Source organism: Dioscorea cayenensis, chromosome 7 (assembly GCF_009730915.1).
Source record: "Dioscorea cayenensis subsp. rotundata cultivar TDr96_F1 chromosome 7, TDr96_F1_v2_PseudoChromosome.rev07_lg8_w22 25.fasta, whole genome shotgun sequence".
Lineage (NCBI taxonomy): Eukaryota > Viridiplantae > Streptophyta > Magnoliopsida > Dioscoreales > Dioscoreaceae > Dioscorea > Dioscorea cayenensis.
This window is the reverse complement of record NC_052477.1, coordinates 11,550,388-11,569,057: the sequence shown is the minus strand read 5'-3', so window position 1 is coordinate 11,569,057 and position 18,670 is coordinate 11,550,388. Positions and strand designations below refer to the sequence as shown.

Here is an 18,670-nt window from a genome sequence, read left to right as displayed (position 1 = left end):
TTTTTCCATAGGCTCTTTTGGAGTTTCCCTTCAGTGTGTAGAGGCTTTCAAATATTGTAGGTCGGTAGTATGGATAGATGGTACACATCTTTATGGAAAATATAAAGGGACTTTGTTGATGGCAATTGCACAAGATGGCAATAAAAAAACATTCTTCCAATTGCATTTGCCATTGTGGAAGGAGAGACGTTAGATGCATGGCGTTTCTTCTTAGAGCATCTACGAGCAGACGTGACACCACAAGAAGGCATATGTTTTATTTCTGACCGTCACCAATCTATCAAAGGAGCATTTAGAGCAATTGGCCGTCAGATGAATCCTCCTCACGCCTATCATGTTTATTGTATTAGACATATATCTGCGAACTTCATGCGTCGTTTCAAAAATAAAGAAATGCAACGAATAGTTGTTAACATTGGTAAGTTGTAAATCTAAATTTTAATAGTTTTAATCTCTCATTGTTATTTTTTTTTTAAATTTTTTTTTGGTTATTAATGTAGGGTACTCAAAAACATCTCATGATTTTAACTATTGGTATGACGTACTTCGAGACTTCGTAGATGAGGCAACGAGGTGGTTAGATAACATACCCTCGGGAGAAGCTGGGCTCAATCATTTGACATCGAAGGTCGAAGGTATGGTCATACGACCACCAACCTAGTCGAATGTGTTAACTCAGATGTTAAAAGGAACAAGGAACCTTCCTATAATGTACCCTTTTAGTTAAGTCAACTTACTTTCGACTCTTTGCGAAGTTATTTGTAAGGAAGAGTGTACATGCACACGCTCAAATTGCATCAGTCAAATATTCTCAAGTGCTAATGAAGACAATTCAGAAAATCAACAAACAAAGATGTAGCATTTATGTTCGTCTAATTTGATCGTGAAGAAAATTCTTTTATGGTAGATGAAATGGCACCACCTCAATCGCGGTGGTATAGGCAGTAGTTACCGCATTGATTTGAGAAAACGATGGTGTGATTGCGGTGAGTTTCAAACACTTCATTTTCCTTGTCGTCATGTCCCTCGCAGTCAGTGCGTATATATTCATCTACATCGCAAGCATACGTAGATAATGTTTATGAGCTTCGCATAATTTTTAATGTATACCATAAAGAGTTTTCACCCAATGTCAAATGAGAGATACTCGAACCCCCTATAATGGTCCACGCTTATATCCCCGATCTTACAATGCGAAGACCGACTTCGGGGACGTCCCAAAAATCCAAAGTAGAATTCGTAATGAAATGGACATAAGAGAAGGCGGTCAACCAAAGCGTCAGGTTTATGTCACGCAAACGAAGGTCATAATCGTCGAAATTGTTCGAATGCCGCTGGTCCAAGTAGTATGCCATAATGTTTATTGAATTATTTTATAATATATGTAATTGTTTTAGTTCATTCAAAATATCAAGTGAGTTTGGTTTAGTTATGGGAGTAATTTTTACATGTGAATTTTTTAAAAATATTTAAAATTTTATTATATTGAAAAAAATATTAAAAATTATTTATATAAATTATTAATACTGTTATAATTAGTGAAAGTAAAAATAACATAGTAGAAGTGAGAAAAATAAATTATAAGAAAAATTAATGAAAATTATAAGGGTTTTGAATGTAAAAATGTTTTTAATTTAAAAAAACTATCGGACCCGCAGCTTTTTTTAAAAAAATAAAAACTTAATATTAAAAATAATGGCTCCCTCTGCTTTTTTAAAAAAATTAAATTTAAATATTAAAAAAATTAGAGTGGGACCTAGCTGCTTTAAAAAAATAATAATAAAAAGAAATATGAAAATCGCATTTCGTAAATAATTACGGAAATGCGCGATTTAAGGAAATAATTAAAAAAAAGCAATATTTTAATAAATTAGCCTAGTTAATATTGATTAAAATATATAATTCGCAATTAAAGTTTATTTTTTTGTTAATGTTATTGATTTTTATATATTACTTAATAAGCACATTAATTTAATTAAATACATTTTGTAAAATAAAAGTAGCGGTCCTTAATTAAACATCATGCCGGGAATTGGTTAGCACTTGTTTATCTCATAATCCAAAGCCTAGAAATTTTGAATTGCGTTCTTGAATGAAATGATGGGTGATCTTGATGATAATTATTATTTTCATTAAATTTAATAACATTTACCTCAATCAGGTAGTTCTTAAATATATATATTTATATATATTTGTAAGAAATTAAAGTTCTAAACAAACCATGAAAAACCACATACAATTCTAGTTTTTACTCCTATATGCTCCCATGTTACTAAGTCATTATGTTTAATAGATTTTACATAAATTAGGATTTTGCTCTTTGTCTTATTGTTGACAGATTTATTAATGTAAAAAATAGTACTAATAATTTGTGTTCGAACAAAAATTTCTTTTTAGGTTTAAAATAAATTCTAATGAATATTCGATGTCAATAAATTATTTTGTGATTTATTGATAATTATATATATATATATATATTTTGAGAAATGTTTTCTGCTTTAAAACTTTCATGATTTAGTTTCAATTAAATATGTGAGAAGTTTATTTTCTTCCCCAAGTAATGATAGGGATCGAGAAGAAGTTTGGGCTTAATTCTATGTATCTAAGAATGTTCTTTATTTTCAAAAGTTTTCATAGTTGAAGGAGATATTGTGCATAATAGAAAGATTAATTGAGATGTCTTAAATTAAAATTAAAAATTAAAAATTAAAAAAATTAAAAAAATTAAAAAAATTAAAAAATTTTAGAAATTAAAAAAATTTTAAAATTTTAAAAATTTTAAAAATAAAAAAATAAAAAATTTTAGATACATATGGAAGATTATTTTAGTGAGGTACACCTATAAAAGTTTTGAAATTTTTTCAAAATATCTATGGACCCTCTAAATAAAAACCTATAAATAATCATTAGTAACAACAGGTAAGATAAATATCCAAGTTGTCAAAAAAATTTAACCCCAAAAGCAGATTAGAAAACTCATTGTTGTTTAGAAAGATATAAATTATAGCCTCATTAAGACTAAGTAGCACCTTCAATAAAACCCACATAATCTTGATTTTTCTCAATGAAATAACGAATACACTTCAAATTACTTGTAGTAACGATTTTTATTAAATAATATAAAAAAATAAATAAACTTCTTTTATTTCATATTTTACACATATTAATGTGGTCATTAAAGAATCCAAGAACATGACACTGATTAAAGAGTTTACTAATTTATTATAGTAAACAAATAAACAAAAGTGTGTTAGATTTCAAGATAGTACATATACTAAAAAAACAACTCACATTAATAAAAAGAAAGGAACAAAGAATTAAAAGATACATTTAAATAAGCATTTGATAAGTAATTGATTGTATATATTCTAGTATCAATATTCTTTGTATTTTGCTTAATCTTTTGATTAAAATTATAGATTTTGGTATTTAGATTGTATATATTTCATAATTAGGCAAAAAATCATTTTTACAGACCAAAACAAAGCATCTGAAGTTATTTTGGACCAATTTGAAGGTTGAACCAGGGTTTTGGAGCCACCACTCCCTCACCCACACCCTTGGCTTGAAAACCTCTATCTTTTCCAGACATAGGTGTAAAAACGAGGGGCAACCATGACTTTGACGAGGACCTCATTGAAGATACCATGACTGTGATAGCCATAATAAGAAATTGTGGTTACAACAGTCAAAGGCCATGGTCAGTTGTTTTTCTAGATTTTTTTTTTTTTTATATTTTACCCAACGACCATGGCCGTGGTTTATAAATGCTTAATCAGTTATTTTAAGAAGGGATTTTGGCCGGACTTTTGGAGGAGCTTCCAAAGACTTTTCGGAGACCTTTTCATCGAGACTGGAGAGAGTTTTCATTGATGAATCCAAGCAGATAGATAGAGAAGGATTGAAGTAAGATTAAAGGGGTCGACCCTTTTTCCTTGGAGATTGAGGCTTCCAGTCATCATCTTTGCCAAGAATTTGAGGGAATAACTATGTTTTTAATCATATCTTGTAGATTTATCTCAATTTGTATAGATCTTTTGAGCATCAGTGGCTAAGCATCCTTCTGGTGCTTGGATCTTGTTAAATTTTAGGTTGTAATTTGATTCTTAATTTTTTCCCATTGAATCTTTCTACTTTGATGATGTGATTCAATTATGGGAGCGTGAAACAGATGAATTTAAGTTGCAAGAGCCCGAATCCATGGACATAGATCTAAGTAGCGATAGCCTAGATCTATGATCATTCATGACTAGAGATTGAGATAGCCTAGCATGATAGATATGCCACAACTAAAAAGGATTCAAGAGTATGCCCAAACATTGGATGATAACATCTCTGTAGATTAGGGTGGCCTAATAGAGGGGTTTATTGAACGTAATGCAATAATAAGGAGAAATGCAATTTGCATGCAATTAGGTCCTTGTCTTTAGCACAAAGTTGTCCAAAATGCCTTAACTTAGTTGTGCTTTGACATTTGAGCAAATTTAGATCGAATTGGGTTGTGAAAAAAGACATCTGCGTAACTGGCCATGTATATCTCTATTTGCATTTTAAATGCATAGATTTTGTAAAACAGAGAACTACACGGGAATGGGGAGAGATACACGGCCGTGTTCTTGGCCATTTAACTCACTGTTGAGTATGGTAGACACTTGTTTTTCTTGACAGAGAAATTCACAGGAAGCTGAAAAGATACAACCATGTACATCTCAGCAAGAGTGTTACCCTGGCATTCTTCCACGTGCATACATGACCATCCTCGTGGTACGCTACCTAACACGCAAGTACATGGGCATGGGGCAAGATACACGCTTGTGTTCATGCACCTGTGTACTTGAGAAGAGAAAAGGGCTTCTCGTTCATCTTCTTCTCCATCTTTGGCCCTTTTTCTCTTTTCATTGTCACTGCTCGATAGCTACCCAAGCTCCACCTTTTCTTTCCACTCTCAATCCCATCACTTTGCCAATCTTTTTGCACCTTTTAGCAGTCATTCTTTGCTGTTTCACTCGATTTTCCTCTTCTCGAACCCTAAGCTCACCATTGCCTATCGGTGAGTTTATCTTGAATTTATTTGTGCATTTTCTTTATCTCTTTGTTCCATTCTTTCGGTAGAATTGTTACATAAGACATCTAGTTTAGTTTGGAACTTAGACCTATAGATTTTACCAAGAGAATGCGTAGATCAACTTTAGGATTTTTGAACAACAATGGCACTTGGGGAAATACACGGGCGTGTTCTTGCCCACGTAAGTTCCTTTCTTAGAGCGGAAGACGACATGTACAAGGCCACTGCTAGAGATACATAGGCGTGTTCTCGCCCATGTAGTTATCTATTTGCAGGGTTTTAGAAGGGAAATTAGGATACACTGTCCCAGCTCGAGATACACAGGTGTGTTTTTGCTCGTGTAACTCTTAGGTTGGAGATTATTTCATTGAACACAGGAGGTACACGACCCAGTTAGAGAAACATGGCCGTGTCCCTGCACATGTATATCTCTGTTTGAGAATTTTGATAGTAAAACCTAAGATGCACGGTCTCAAATAGAGATATATGGCTGTGTACCCAGCCGTGTAGTTCACTATTTCACTAATTTTCATATCCACAAGTGCACGAACCGTACAAGTAGCATAATGTACCCGAGTGGGTTAGGTAGTCGAATTCTCAGAGACTGGTATAGCTCTCGATATTTGTTCTATTTATAATATCTAACCAAATTAAGAGATCCAATGAAAACTAGTTTAAGCAATTAAAGAAATGCGAAGATAAAGAGGAAAGAGAGACAAGGTTTGGGTTAAAAAGACAGTCAGTGGGAAGGATAGTGCCCCAAATTAATCACCTCGACAAATGCAATGACTAGGAAATGGTTAGATGTATATCTCCTTGGACTATGGTGATCACCTGTGGAGGGTTTGATAACATATGTATGGCCTCACTTAAGGCTCGGAGCCGGCTCAACCCCTTCCCTAATGTGTTCCCTAGCTAAATAAATCATTCAATCACCATTTAGATAGCAGATACCCAACTAGGGTTAACATGCTTCTTAACTAGTATTGCAACTATGAGGGAACATGCATGGCACATCAATGCTCATACAGATAGCGGTAATTTCCCATGTCAAGTTTTGCAAATATACAAACATCAAGGAAATTAACACAAAGATGAACAATCAAGATAAACAAAAGGGAGATCACAAGAAAACTTAATAACCAAAGCAACTAAGTCAATACATCACAAGTTGAGGTTCATAATAGAGGGTGCCCAATGACAGTTAGCCCCTGATGGTTCTACAATGCATCAAAGAAAAGCAACAAGAGTAAGAAGTGCTATCCATAAAACTCCCTTCTCACATCACAATCCTTATCAGAGAGATCTATGATGACATTGCCAATATTCGGCCATTTTCACGATGATCTATCCTCTTTAGATCTGGCCCTCAATGGTGCCTAGCTTTGCCCTACCCTTTGTATCCCCCAGAAGAGGAAGAAGATCCTCCTCAAAATCTAACTTTAGAGCTTAAAAAGGTGTTCCTCATGTAAGCACGACCGTGAGCTTGATGATGCTTTCCTCAGGGTGTCTTGGAACTCGTTCTTGGTGTGATTGTAACCCAACCTGTAAAGTGCACTGGAGTAAGCATGCCCGTGCTTGTTACCCATGCTTGAAAAGCATGCTGGTGCTAGGAGCCTTGGAATCATGCTCTTTTCTCTGTGAAAATCACAGTAAAGTGCCCTGGTGTAAGCACGCCCATGCTCACCAACCGTGCTTCCAAAGCACGATGGTGCTAGGGGCAATGAAACCATGCTCTTCAATTCTGCTCAGGTTCCAGAGAATGGCACTAGCATAAGCGCGTTCGTGCTTCCAAGCACGGGTGTGCTTCCTCAGTTGGGATGAATTTCTCTAAGTCTTGAAAAGTGCGCGGTCGTAAGCATGAGTGTGTTTCCCGACTGTGCTTGTCTTGAAAAGTGTAATCTTACTCCATTTTACGCCAAAATTCATCTCTATTTCTTCTTTTCAATCCAAGAGCTGATTATCTGCATCATTTAACAAATATACCCCAAGCAACATCAATTTATAATAAAAGAATGCAAAAAGGACAATAGAATCATGCGATAGGGTATATAAAATATCTATATAAAATGCACTCATCAGTAGGTTTCACTTATCTTATAAGATAGCTCTTTCTCTAACTAGGGCATAACTAGTATCCAACTTGTGAGAGTATCTACATACTATATAAGAGGTACCTCTTTCTAGCCATTACCAACAAACTCGGGTACATATTTTTTTTAAGGGTTTAAAGAGTGAGAAAAACAATAGGCCATAGTACACAAATGATAAGTGTCTAAATGTGTTTATTTTCTGTATTTATAAACTTAGCATATATTTTATTAGAATTGATACCCGTTTTGTGCTTATTTATGTGTTATTTGCTTTATAGGGCATAAAGAAGCCATGGAGAACATGAGGACATGATTAGGGTAAAAAAAGAGATAACCCGGGGTGTGCAGATTGTAGCAGATTTGAAGAAGTAGGGTATTGTAGCAAATGACTGTAGCACTTAGAGATTTTTAGAGACAGAGATTTTAGCCTAAGTCATACAGGGTCCCCGGTATAGACCTTGATATACATTGGGATTTGATCATTTTAATTTCATACAGTATGGCCCGGGGTAATTTAAGATGTTTTCTAGGGTTGAAGAAGGAGTTCTTGGCTACCAAAGGAAAGCAGAAAACCTAGAAATGGCAGTGATCTTTTAAGGCAAGTTCAAGGGCTCTTGAGGTTCCTAAGAACTACATTTCAAAGAGGAGATCCATCACCTTAGAAAGAGAGGAGTTCTTAGGATTGGAAAGCTGCCTTCGTCTAATGGAAGTGTAATTCAGCGATCCTTGGAAGAGGGAAGTGTCATTTGGCCCGATCTACCTCATCTTCATTATCATTTCATCTAGGGAGTGTCGCTTATGAACCTTTCTTATGTTTTGGACTACATTATTGTTTTTACTTGTTTGATGGCATACTAGATCCCCTAGGCCACCAGATGTCGGTGAACCTTGGGAGGTTTATCATGTATTTTGGATGATTGGTATTTAATTCTATTGCATGGATTTGGTTTGTAATTTAATCCATTATTCTTTCATGCTAGAATTACATGTGGAGAGATCTATAGTTCTTTTATGAGTTGTACACGTTGATGTGGCCTACTTACATGTATCAAATCTTGAATGGATTAAAAGGGGTTTCTTTGTATCATGATGACCTCCTAAGGGGATCGACATCCATGGCCCTTTGTATATCATTGTTGTGTTTGTAGCTTCTTGCTTTCAGCTTTCACTCTGTAGTGGCCTTTTATTTGTTTTCCATAACTAGTTAAGAAGAAACCCTTCACTTAAGAATTAAGTTAGAAAGTAGGCTGCAAAGGAGTAATCACGAGATCCTTATCCCCGAGGAATACTATCCATGTGTTTTACATGAGGTATTTGAAAATGCCCCTTGCGTGTTACCCTCAAGTGCACGGGTTTGTCAAAGTAATAAATCCCAGGTTAGTGGGCGTATCGTATCCACAGGGAGTAAGGAATAAAAATACTAAGATTGCTACTTAACCAAGTGAAGATGAACAATGATTATGTTGATGAAATGTAATGTAAACAAAAATAAAAGAAACAAGAACGAGAGGCACAAATAAGTGAGAGGAAAGACAATCCATAGAAGTGGGGTACTCGGACAATACTCCCCCTAGGACTAATGTTTCAAGTGCAAGACCAACTATTATGTCTCCTAATTGATGCTTAATGAGTCATGAATATCCTTGAATACACGGTCCCAAACCCAAGATCAACCGTGACTAACTCTACACTATGCCCCAGCGGAGAAATCAAACAGTCTCAACATCTCACACTGTGTAAAGTTGCAAGATGCTCTAGGGATTCCAGGTGATAAACCCTATTCCTATGTGTAGATCTAACCCTTTGGTCCAGGCGAAAGATCCCTAGTCATAATTAAGCCCCAGATGCTAAAGTCACTTCAGCCCTTCACTATGTTGCTCGCGCAACTAAGCCCAAGTGGAGTTCATCCCTTAGCCCTTCACTCTACTATGATCGTAAAGAATTCTTAGAACATGGAGATAGGATAAATCACATCGCAAGGGAAAGAGGACGCTCCGCTACCTCTCGACTCACCCTCTCGACCCTCTCCAACCTTGCTTTGTCTAACCCTCATGGTGTGTCACTCATCCACAAAGGTTACTAAGATGGTCTCTCAACCCTAGTGTCACTCTAAGGGAGAAATCATTCAACAAGCATTCAAGATTAGAACTTAATTAGAGACATCAATTAAGGAAAGCATAATAAAAGGTCAATGAAACAAAAACATCCTAGGGTTTACAAAATCCAAGTACCCACTAGGAAGTTTAGCTCTCCATGGAGAAAGATACAATCAATAATGAAATCGAAAGTAAAAACAAGTAATCCATAGGAAAACCCCCTCAGTATTTGTATCGATGGTCTTGTGGAGTAGCCTCTTCTTCTCCAAAGGTCCCCTTACTCGGCCTAGGGCACACCTCGCCGGATCGATGCCGACGAAAGCTCCCCCAATAACCTTTTTCTAAGAGAAGCGCGGTGTCTAATCCATTGGACCACTCCAAAGACTTGCTAAAAGTCTCTCTAAACCCTACCCGATGGCCTCCCAAAAGATGGAGAAAAGTTGGGGAGAAGGATGAAAGATGGCCCCCAAAATCAGGCTGAATCGCGGCTAAAATAGGGCTGAAATCGGGCATCCACACCGGTCTGTGGATTTCTCACACACCCCTGTGGAATTTCCACTCACCGTGTGGATTCTTTGGAATCTTGATTTTTGGCTGGTTGTGAACAGTAACTGCTACAATGCATTGCTACAGCACATTGCTATAGTGATTTGCTACAATAACCTGCTACAATACCCTCTCTAAAACACTCCTGATTCCACACTTTTTCATCGATGCAATATAAACGAGCACACGTCCATGTTGTAGATTGCGACGCTTATTCAATAAAAAACCTCATTGGTGAAGATCTTGTTATCAATGCACAACTCAGGATACACAAATGCGACTGCCTTCATGCCCCTCCAACTCATTATAATTGCTTGAATACATGGCGGTTAGCACACATTCACATATCTTCAAACCTAATTTGTGTTTTTGTGTTTGTTCCTTCTGACACGTCCGTATATGCGTGTAAACTGCAAGTGCACGGGTGTCGAAGTAATAATCCCAGATGAGTGGGTATCGTATCCACATAGAGTAGGGAATAAAGACACATAAGTTGTTTCTTAACTAATGTGGAAGATAAATAGTGATAAGCGTGACAAAATATGAAATAACAAAAATAAAAGCAACAAGATAGAGAGCACAAGTAAAGGAGAAGGTAAGGCAATCGACAAAGATGGGGTACCCGGATATTGATCCGCCTAGGATATTCGTTTCAAGTGCAAAAACCCTCTATTATACTTCCTAATTGATGCAACAATGAGTCATGAAAATCCTTAATTACATGATCGCAAATCTAAGGTCAACCATGCCTAACTCTATACATTTCCCGGAGGAGAGATTAAATAACCTCTCAACATCGCACTCGCATAGAATTGCAATGAGCTCTAGGGATTCCAAAAACTTGATTGATTACCCGCAAGTGTACGGGGTCGCCAAGTAATACCTTGAGCAAAAGCCCAAGGATCGTATTCCACGGGGTTAAGGAGCTCCTATTACACCTCCATCACTCACTTTCTAACCTTACAATTCAAGCATGGTATACTAATCTAATACAAGCAAGATTGTAAATAAAACACAAGTGTAACAACTCCAAGTCAAGCAAGAAAATCACAAGAGCAATGATGATAAGAATAGGCCTAGGGATGAGGATTCCCAAGAGGGGTCATCAAGATATAAGGATGCATGAAAATACATGGCACGGGTGATTTAGACCGACGGACCTCAACAATAGTTTAACCCCAATTTCTCGGCGGCTAAACCCTAATCCCGTACAAATGATAACAAGGATCTCTCTTTAGTCATATTCCTACGATTGCATTAAGTGAATGGAGATCATGCAACAAGGACACACTTAACCTAAGTTTATCCTCATGGTTCGGAGGGGCTACCTACACCCAATTTCTCGGCATGTTGGTCAACAAATACCCCTATTAGCTCATTAACGATCTAGTACACCCGAGTAGGTCACGTCTACATGTACAACTCAAACAAGAAATAAGGATTTCTCCACATAATAGTTCTAGGCATGAAACACAATGAGCCAAATTATAAATCACATCAATGCATATCAAATATAAATGTAGCATCCAAAATACAAGATGAACCCCCCAAGGTTCACCTACGTCCGGCGGCCTTGGTGGGTCTAGTGTGCCATCATACAAATAAGTATCTCAAATACAACAAAAGCAAGAAGTAAATGCATAAATGATACTCCCTAGTCCGAATGATGAAGAGGAGAGAGAATGCCGGCTGAATGATGCTTCTTCTAGCCCTAGAGATGCCGAATGCTTCTCCTCCTTTGATGATGAGGCTTCCCCTTTAAGTTCAAGCTCTTGATCTTCCCAAGCTTCAAGCCAAACTCTCCCAAAGAATGGTGTCTTCGTTTCTCCCTTTCCTCCAAGTGATGGCTGCCGAAAAAATTTCAAAAGTCTACCCTAGAGCCTCCAAGAAGTCCAGCCAAAAATCCCCAATCTTTCTCCAAAAATCCCACTATATACCACTCATCATACCCCCTTGATGGCCTTCATCCCGAGTGCTATACCACTCCCTATGGCCCCCATCCTGAGTGCTATACCAAGTGCTATACCACTGCCTATGGCCTCCATCCTGAGTGTTATACCACTCGCTATGGCCTCCATCCTGAGTGCCATACCACTCGCTATCTAGCTCAACATTGACACTATTTGGGGTAGGCAAACTCCATTAAGTAAATATCTTCTACTATAGCTATAGTGATCATCCCGGTCTTTATACCGGGCAGCATTGAGGCCGTATGCCATGATCCAAATCCTGACTTGAAACTCTCCAGGTGCTACAGCTGATGTGCATGCAGAATCTTGCTACAGACTCCCATCTACGTGATTTTTTACTACAGATGAATACCCCTAGAGTACCGCTACCGGTTTTCTTCTCTTTTTCACCCGAATCATATCCTCGTGTCATCCATGGTGTTCCCCGTGCCCTCGCAAAGCAAATAACACATGATTAAGCACAAAATGGGCATCAATTCTAATGAAAAATACATGCCGGAGGTAACAAATACATACACTCAAATACAGTACATTTAGACACTTATCAAATATCCCTCACTATTCTAAGCATTTGCTTGTCCCCAAGCAAACACATCATGGAAAAACAAAGATAATGATAAGTGGCTAAGTGTATCACCTCCGGCTCAAATAAATACAAGACTCCACAAGCATGGAAAATGATAACTAGATGATGAGTTACATGCAGTAAGCACAACGTAAAAGATCCCTGCCTCACCTTGTATATGTCTCGTGCCGTGTGTGTGAACTTTGTATTTCATCTACCCCTCGACTTGGTCTAGCCGATCGACCCAATGAGTACAACTCTAGATGCTAATCACTCCACTTGCAAAAGAGTACTAAGTCCCTAAAATGCTAAGCGCTACTTCAATGAACAAGTAAGATCCTTCCAAGACTTGAACTCGAACTAATTCCCCTATTCTTCTCAAAAACCTCTAGTAGGTAGCCAAAAAGATCACTAGGGTTTTTTTATTTTTCATTCCATTTTTATTTTTCTTTCTTTTTTTCGAGTTTGACTAACATAGACTGCACTAAAAATCTTTCCGAGGGTGCACATACCGGTTAGGCACAAGAGCCACCCAACTACTCGATGACATAGATACATAGACGCATTCATGCTTCATTAGCGTAGGAATACCGACATAGACTCATTTTTTTCTTTTTTTACTCTTTTCACTTTTTCATTTCTCTTTCATTTTCATTTTTTTTTCACCCTTGTCTTCATACTACTCTACATGCCACAAAACTAGGGTTAGCTCAACAAGACTTAGAAGTTCTTAAGAGTACATTGAAAGATAGAACTTAGTATTCTAAGGCCAAGTACTCAAAGTTGTGTGTTAAGCAATCAAGAGAGATAGAGTAGTCAAGTTGGCTATTCCCAGGGCATCAACACAAGATCCAGTTCACAAGACAATATTAGAGGTGAAACATGATTCAATAGAGTACAACAACAAATATGTAACTCAAATCAATCATTAATCCATGCTATAAGAGTCTTACAATAATGAACAAGCCATCATGGGTAAACTAGCATTCAAATAATAACCTAGATCATAAAATACACCCATCCCCCACCTAGTGATGTACATTGTCCCCAATGCACACTAATCATGAAAAAGCATGGTAATATATGCACTGAAAACAATGGAGGAGGGTGGAACAAACTTCCCCGGTTAATCTTGTGCACACGGTGAGGAGTGACCCAAACCAAAGGTGTCGCAAGCGTTTCATGTCGGGTCCGGCCTCCGTGGAATGTGGGAGGCTCACTAAGCTCCCTTAATGCCCCGCAAGGCGAGGCATCATCAATCCAAACAAAAAAATTAAGATTGCAAGAATAAATAATAGGAAGTAGTCAACAAACAAAAATACTAGATAAAGAGTAGTAGAGTTCTACACAAGGTTGGTAGGGCATCCCCTCACCAACTTATTAAATACCAAACAAAACACACTTGCAAAAGAGTAAAGCAAAACAACAAAAATAAAGAAATAAAGCAAAATGTCCATGCTCAAATGTCCAAGTAGTCATCACAAGATGTTGAAGATGTGGTTGTCATGGTGTGCTTCAAAAATTGTTCAAAACCTCCAAAGTAAATTGGTAAAAGGTATGATCATCAATTGAGAATAGATTCACCAAAACTCATGTGAAAGTAATTCCTTGAATTGTTCATCCATCCCAAATGTCTCCAAAATACCCCAATCTATGTGATGAAGTGTGTCACATAGTTTGGTCTTCGAAACTCCACACTTTGCCTTATGATGAGCATGCTTAAAGTGGGGTTCTTCGGGGTTGGCATTGTGTTTCTTGGACGTTTGGAGGCAAGTTCCTTGACTTGTGGCATTCCTACATCAATAAAAATTCAAATAAGAATGAAAGGAATCCAAGAGAGTGTATCATGTGGCATGAAAGTGATGAAACATGAAGAAAATGGGTGAATAGGATCCATACGGGCATAAGGAGCCCGTGATGGATACTATTCAATTTGTAAGAGTTTTCCCCAACATCATGAATTTGAAAAATTTTTGTACATAAATTCGAGATCAATCAAATACATGATGTTCATACTCACAAAAATACAAGCTAAAAAGCTTGAAACAATCCACACAAAAACTCAAGAAAGCAAGAAGAAAAGAAAAGAAAATTTTTCATTCACAATAAGCTTCATACCAACAAAGGAGGAGAGAGCACTAGAGTGGAGCTTGAAGAAGAACACTAGATCTACTTCCCAAGGAGATGTGGAGATGATTTAGAGTGGTATTTAGTGAGATCCACCATGGAGAGGTAGATCATGGAGGCTAGGTCACGGTTGGAGAAGAAGAAGAATGAGGAGAGAGACAAGTTGACAAGGTTCTCATGAAATAGGGGTCTTCACGGTCTCTATGAGGTGCTCATAGAGCCCAGCGAGGAGTAGTGAAAAGTTTCTGAATTTTCTTCATGGTCTCTATGCACTCCTCATAGAGCCCGCGAGGAGTAGTGTAAAATCTCTGAATTTTCTTGATGGTCTCTATGCACTCCTCATAGAGCCCACGAGGAGTAGTGAAAAGCTTATGGAATTTTCTCGCGGCCTCTATGAGCTGCCCATAGAGGCCGTGAGGCCCTAAAAACTTGGTTTAAAGACTTCTTTGCTTCTCCAAACACATGGCCATGGTTACAAAAGGTTCTAAAATCATCTCCACCATGAAATAATGGCTCAAAGTTATGATCTAACACATACAATGATAGCCTAAACAAGTACAACTCCACCATAAAATCAAGTGAACAACCACATGGACAATGATCATGATAAACAAAATAATGAGATCTTGGACTTATTCAAATTAACAACTCTAAGAAAATACGAAAAATAACAAGAACATGAACACAAAGAACCTACAAACATGAAAATAAACCCACGAATGATTGGGTTGCCTCCCAAGAAGCGCTTGTTTAATGTCACGAGCTTGACGTACCTTGTTACTTACCTCATGGGGGCTCGAATAGTTTGAAATTTCCCCCGGTTAACATTGAATTGTTGTTGTTTCTTCCTGGTAAATTCAAAGACATCAATGAATGAATTTCACACTTTTCATGAACAAAGGGAGGTGAAGATTGTACTTTCTTTTCTTGAGGTGTTTGATGAGAATGAGTACTACCTTTCTTCTTCTTTCCCGGAACCTCCCTCCAAATCTTTTTCAACATTGAATCTTTCTTTTCTTTTTCTTTGGCATTGGTGCACATAACCTTCTCCATTGGCCACTTCAAATTGGAACTTGGAAGAGGAGAGTGAGGTTCTTCTTGATCTTCATTTTCTAGCTCTCCTAAGTACTCATCCAATGGGTTTAATGATAATACTTCATGCACACAATCAGAAATTAAAAGTTCAGTTTCATCAACAAAATAAAGCATGTCATCATGGTCTAAAGAGTGTTTCATAGCCGCCGGTAGAGTGTACACTGCTTCTTCCTCACCAACTCTTAATGTTAATTATCCTCCTTTAAGGTCAATTAGGGCACCGGAGGTAGTGAGGAATGACCGACCAAGAATCAACGGTGTCTCCACATCTTCATCAATATCCATGATGACAAAATCTACCGGAAACACAAATTTGCCCACCCGGACAATCACATCTTCTACAATTCCACGAGGCTTCCTTGTTGATTGGTCCGCCAATTGTAAAATCATTCTTGTGGGTCTAAGTTCATCAAGACCAAGCTTCACGTACATGGTGTAGGGCATAACATTAATGCTTGCCCCAGAGTCTGCAAGGACATTTTCTTGGACTCCACCCTCAAGTACACATGGGATTATGAAGCTTCCCGGATCCTTCAATTTTTGTGGGAGCTTTTTCTCCAAAATGGCCGAGCAATTTCCCGTGAGTGCCACAGTGCCCTCTTCTTCCAACTTTCTCTTGTTTGTTAGCAATTCTTTCAAGAACTTGGCATACTTGGGCATTTGAGTTAAAGCTTCCACTATCGGGATGTTTATGTGGAGTTGCTTGAAGGTGTTGATGAATTTTTTGAATTGAGCATCCTCCTTATCTTGCTTCAATCTAGCCGGGTAGGGAATTGAGGTTTGTATTCCGACGGCTTTTGATGAACCCTTTGATGGAATTTCCTTATCTTCACTTTGCTTGCTTCTATCAATAACTTTCTCCATTATGTTAGGGTCTTCCACTTCGGCTACCCTAGTCTCCTTGACACTTGGGTCAACTCCGACCCTTGTCTCAACCTCGCTTTCCCGCCTCCCTAAGGGCGATGGCCTTCAAGTGCTCTCTTGGGTTCTCCCTCGTTGCTAGGAGACTACCAAGGTCGCCTGTAATTAGCTTTTAGCAAGTCGCCCCACTTGGTGCTCAAGGGATTGTAAAGAAGCTTGAAGGTTTCGCAAAAATGGAGCCAATCTCATTGAACTCGTCTCAAGCATGTTGAGCAAGTCGAGCATTCACCTCATCGAATCGAGTATCCATACCGCTAGTTATGTCGTTGAATCTTGATTCGCAGTTAATCATGAACTTGGCAAGTACATCTTCAGTAGTGAACCTCTTCTCCAATATTGGTTGTTACATTTGGGAACCTTGTGGAGGTGGTGCAACTTTCTGTTGTTGCCCCTGATTCCATGAAAAGTTTGGGTGGTATTTCCACCCCGGATTATAAGTTGTGCTGTAGGGATTCCCTTGTGGCCTTTGTCCCCCAATATAATCAACATTCTCAATAGGGGCGACGGAGGAACTAGCAATAAGACATTGGGCGACTCCATACCCTCCACCAAAAGTGCTACAACTCATCACCAATTCTGACTTCGAGCTGCTACCCATGAGCATGTCTAGCTTTCGAGACAACACATCAACCTTTGCGGGAAGAGCATTGACAAGTTCCCCTTGCTTATATCCCGCAAGTGCACGGGCTTGTCGAAGTAATAATCCCGGGTGAGCGGGGTCGAATCCACAGGGAGTAGGGAGTGAAAATACTTAATTTGATTCTTAGTTATGTGGAAGATCAAGTGTGATAGGTGTGAAATTGATTCAATTCTCAACAATAAAATCAACAAGTGAAAGAGCAAAAGTAAGAAGAGGGTAAGGCAATCGATAAAGATGGGGTACTCGGATAATGCTTCACCTAGGATAATCGCTTCAAGTGTAAGAACTCTCTATTATGCTTCCTAATCAATGCAATGGTGAGTCGTGGAAATCCTTACATACATAGTCCCAAATCTAAGGTCAACTATGCCTAACTCTATACATGTCCCGGAGGAGAAATCGAACAATCTCAACACCTGCGACTCGCATAGAGTTGCAATGAACTCTAGGGATTCCAAGTGATAAATCTCTTCCCTAAATATAGACCTAACCCTTTGGTCCAGGCGTAAGGTCCCTAGCCACAATTAAGCCCTAGATACTAAGATCCTCTCAACGCTTCACTCCATTGCACGCGCAACGAGGCCCAAGCGGAGGTTCATCCCTTAGACCACTCACTCTATTATGGCCGCAACGAACTCAAGGAACGGAGGTAGAATCTATCACGCTGGAGGGGAAAGGGGACGCCCCCTGCACCTCCTCGACTTACCCTCTCAACCCCTCTCCAACCTAGCTTTTGTCTAACGCCTGTGGTGTGTCACTCACTCACAAGGTTACCAACAAGAACTCTCAACCCTAGTGTCACTCTAGGAGAAATGTTCATACAATCAAGCATTCAAGGTTGGAACTCAGAATAAACATCAATTTATTGAAAGCATAATAATGAAGTTCAATGAAACGAATACATCCTAGGGTTCACAATCATCCAAGTACCCACGAGGGGTTTAGCTCTCCATGGAGCTTAATACAATCAAACAAATCGAATGTAAAAGCAATGCATCCATAAAGCACTTATCAAGAATCATTAGCATTGACTTCATAGATTCCGGCCCCTTTTTGTGGTACACCTCTTGAGGCCCAATGAGACTCATTGCTTGCTCTTGATTCAAGGAGTTGCTCAGCCTCATCGGGGTACTTGTTACTAAGAGATCCACCCACTGCGGCATCAATTAATTGACGAGTTGCATAATTCAACCCGTTGTAGATGATCTGAACCCGCATCCAAGAAGCAAAGCCATGATGGGGGCATCTTCGAAGAAGGTCCTTGAATCTCTCATAAGCTTCAAATAGTGTCTCTGACTCTCCTTGTTTGAATGCCAAAATTTCTTGCCTTAGCTTCGCCGCTTTGCTAGGAGGAAAATACCTTCCCAAAAATTTCTCCACCATATCTTTCCATGTTTTGATCGACCCCGGCGATAAGGATGTGAGCCACCTATATGCTCCATCTCTCAAACTGAAAGGAAATAACTATAGCCGGATCGCATCGTCATTCACCCCATTTATCTTGAAGGTAGAACAAATTTGAAGGAAACGGGAAAGATGATCATGGGCATCT

The 18,670-nt window shown here is 38.5% G+C and overlaps 1 non-coding gene across 1 annotated transcript; it reads left to right on the top strand.

Annotated features, from left to right (window-relative positions):
- The first annotated feature begins 18,346 nt into the window (after nucleotides 1-18,346).
- Nucleotides 18,347-18,453, top strand: LOC120266135. The gene has a single exon (XR_005537978.1). It is a non-coding gene; the product is annotated as a small nucleolar RNA R71 (small nucleolar RNA).
- The last annotated feature ends 217 nt before the right edge of the window (nucleotides 18,454-18,670 follow it).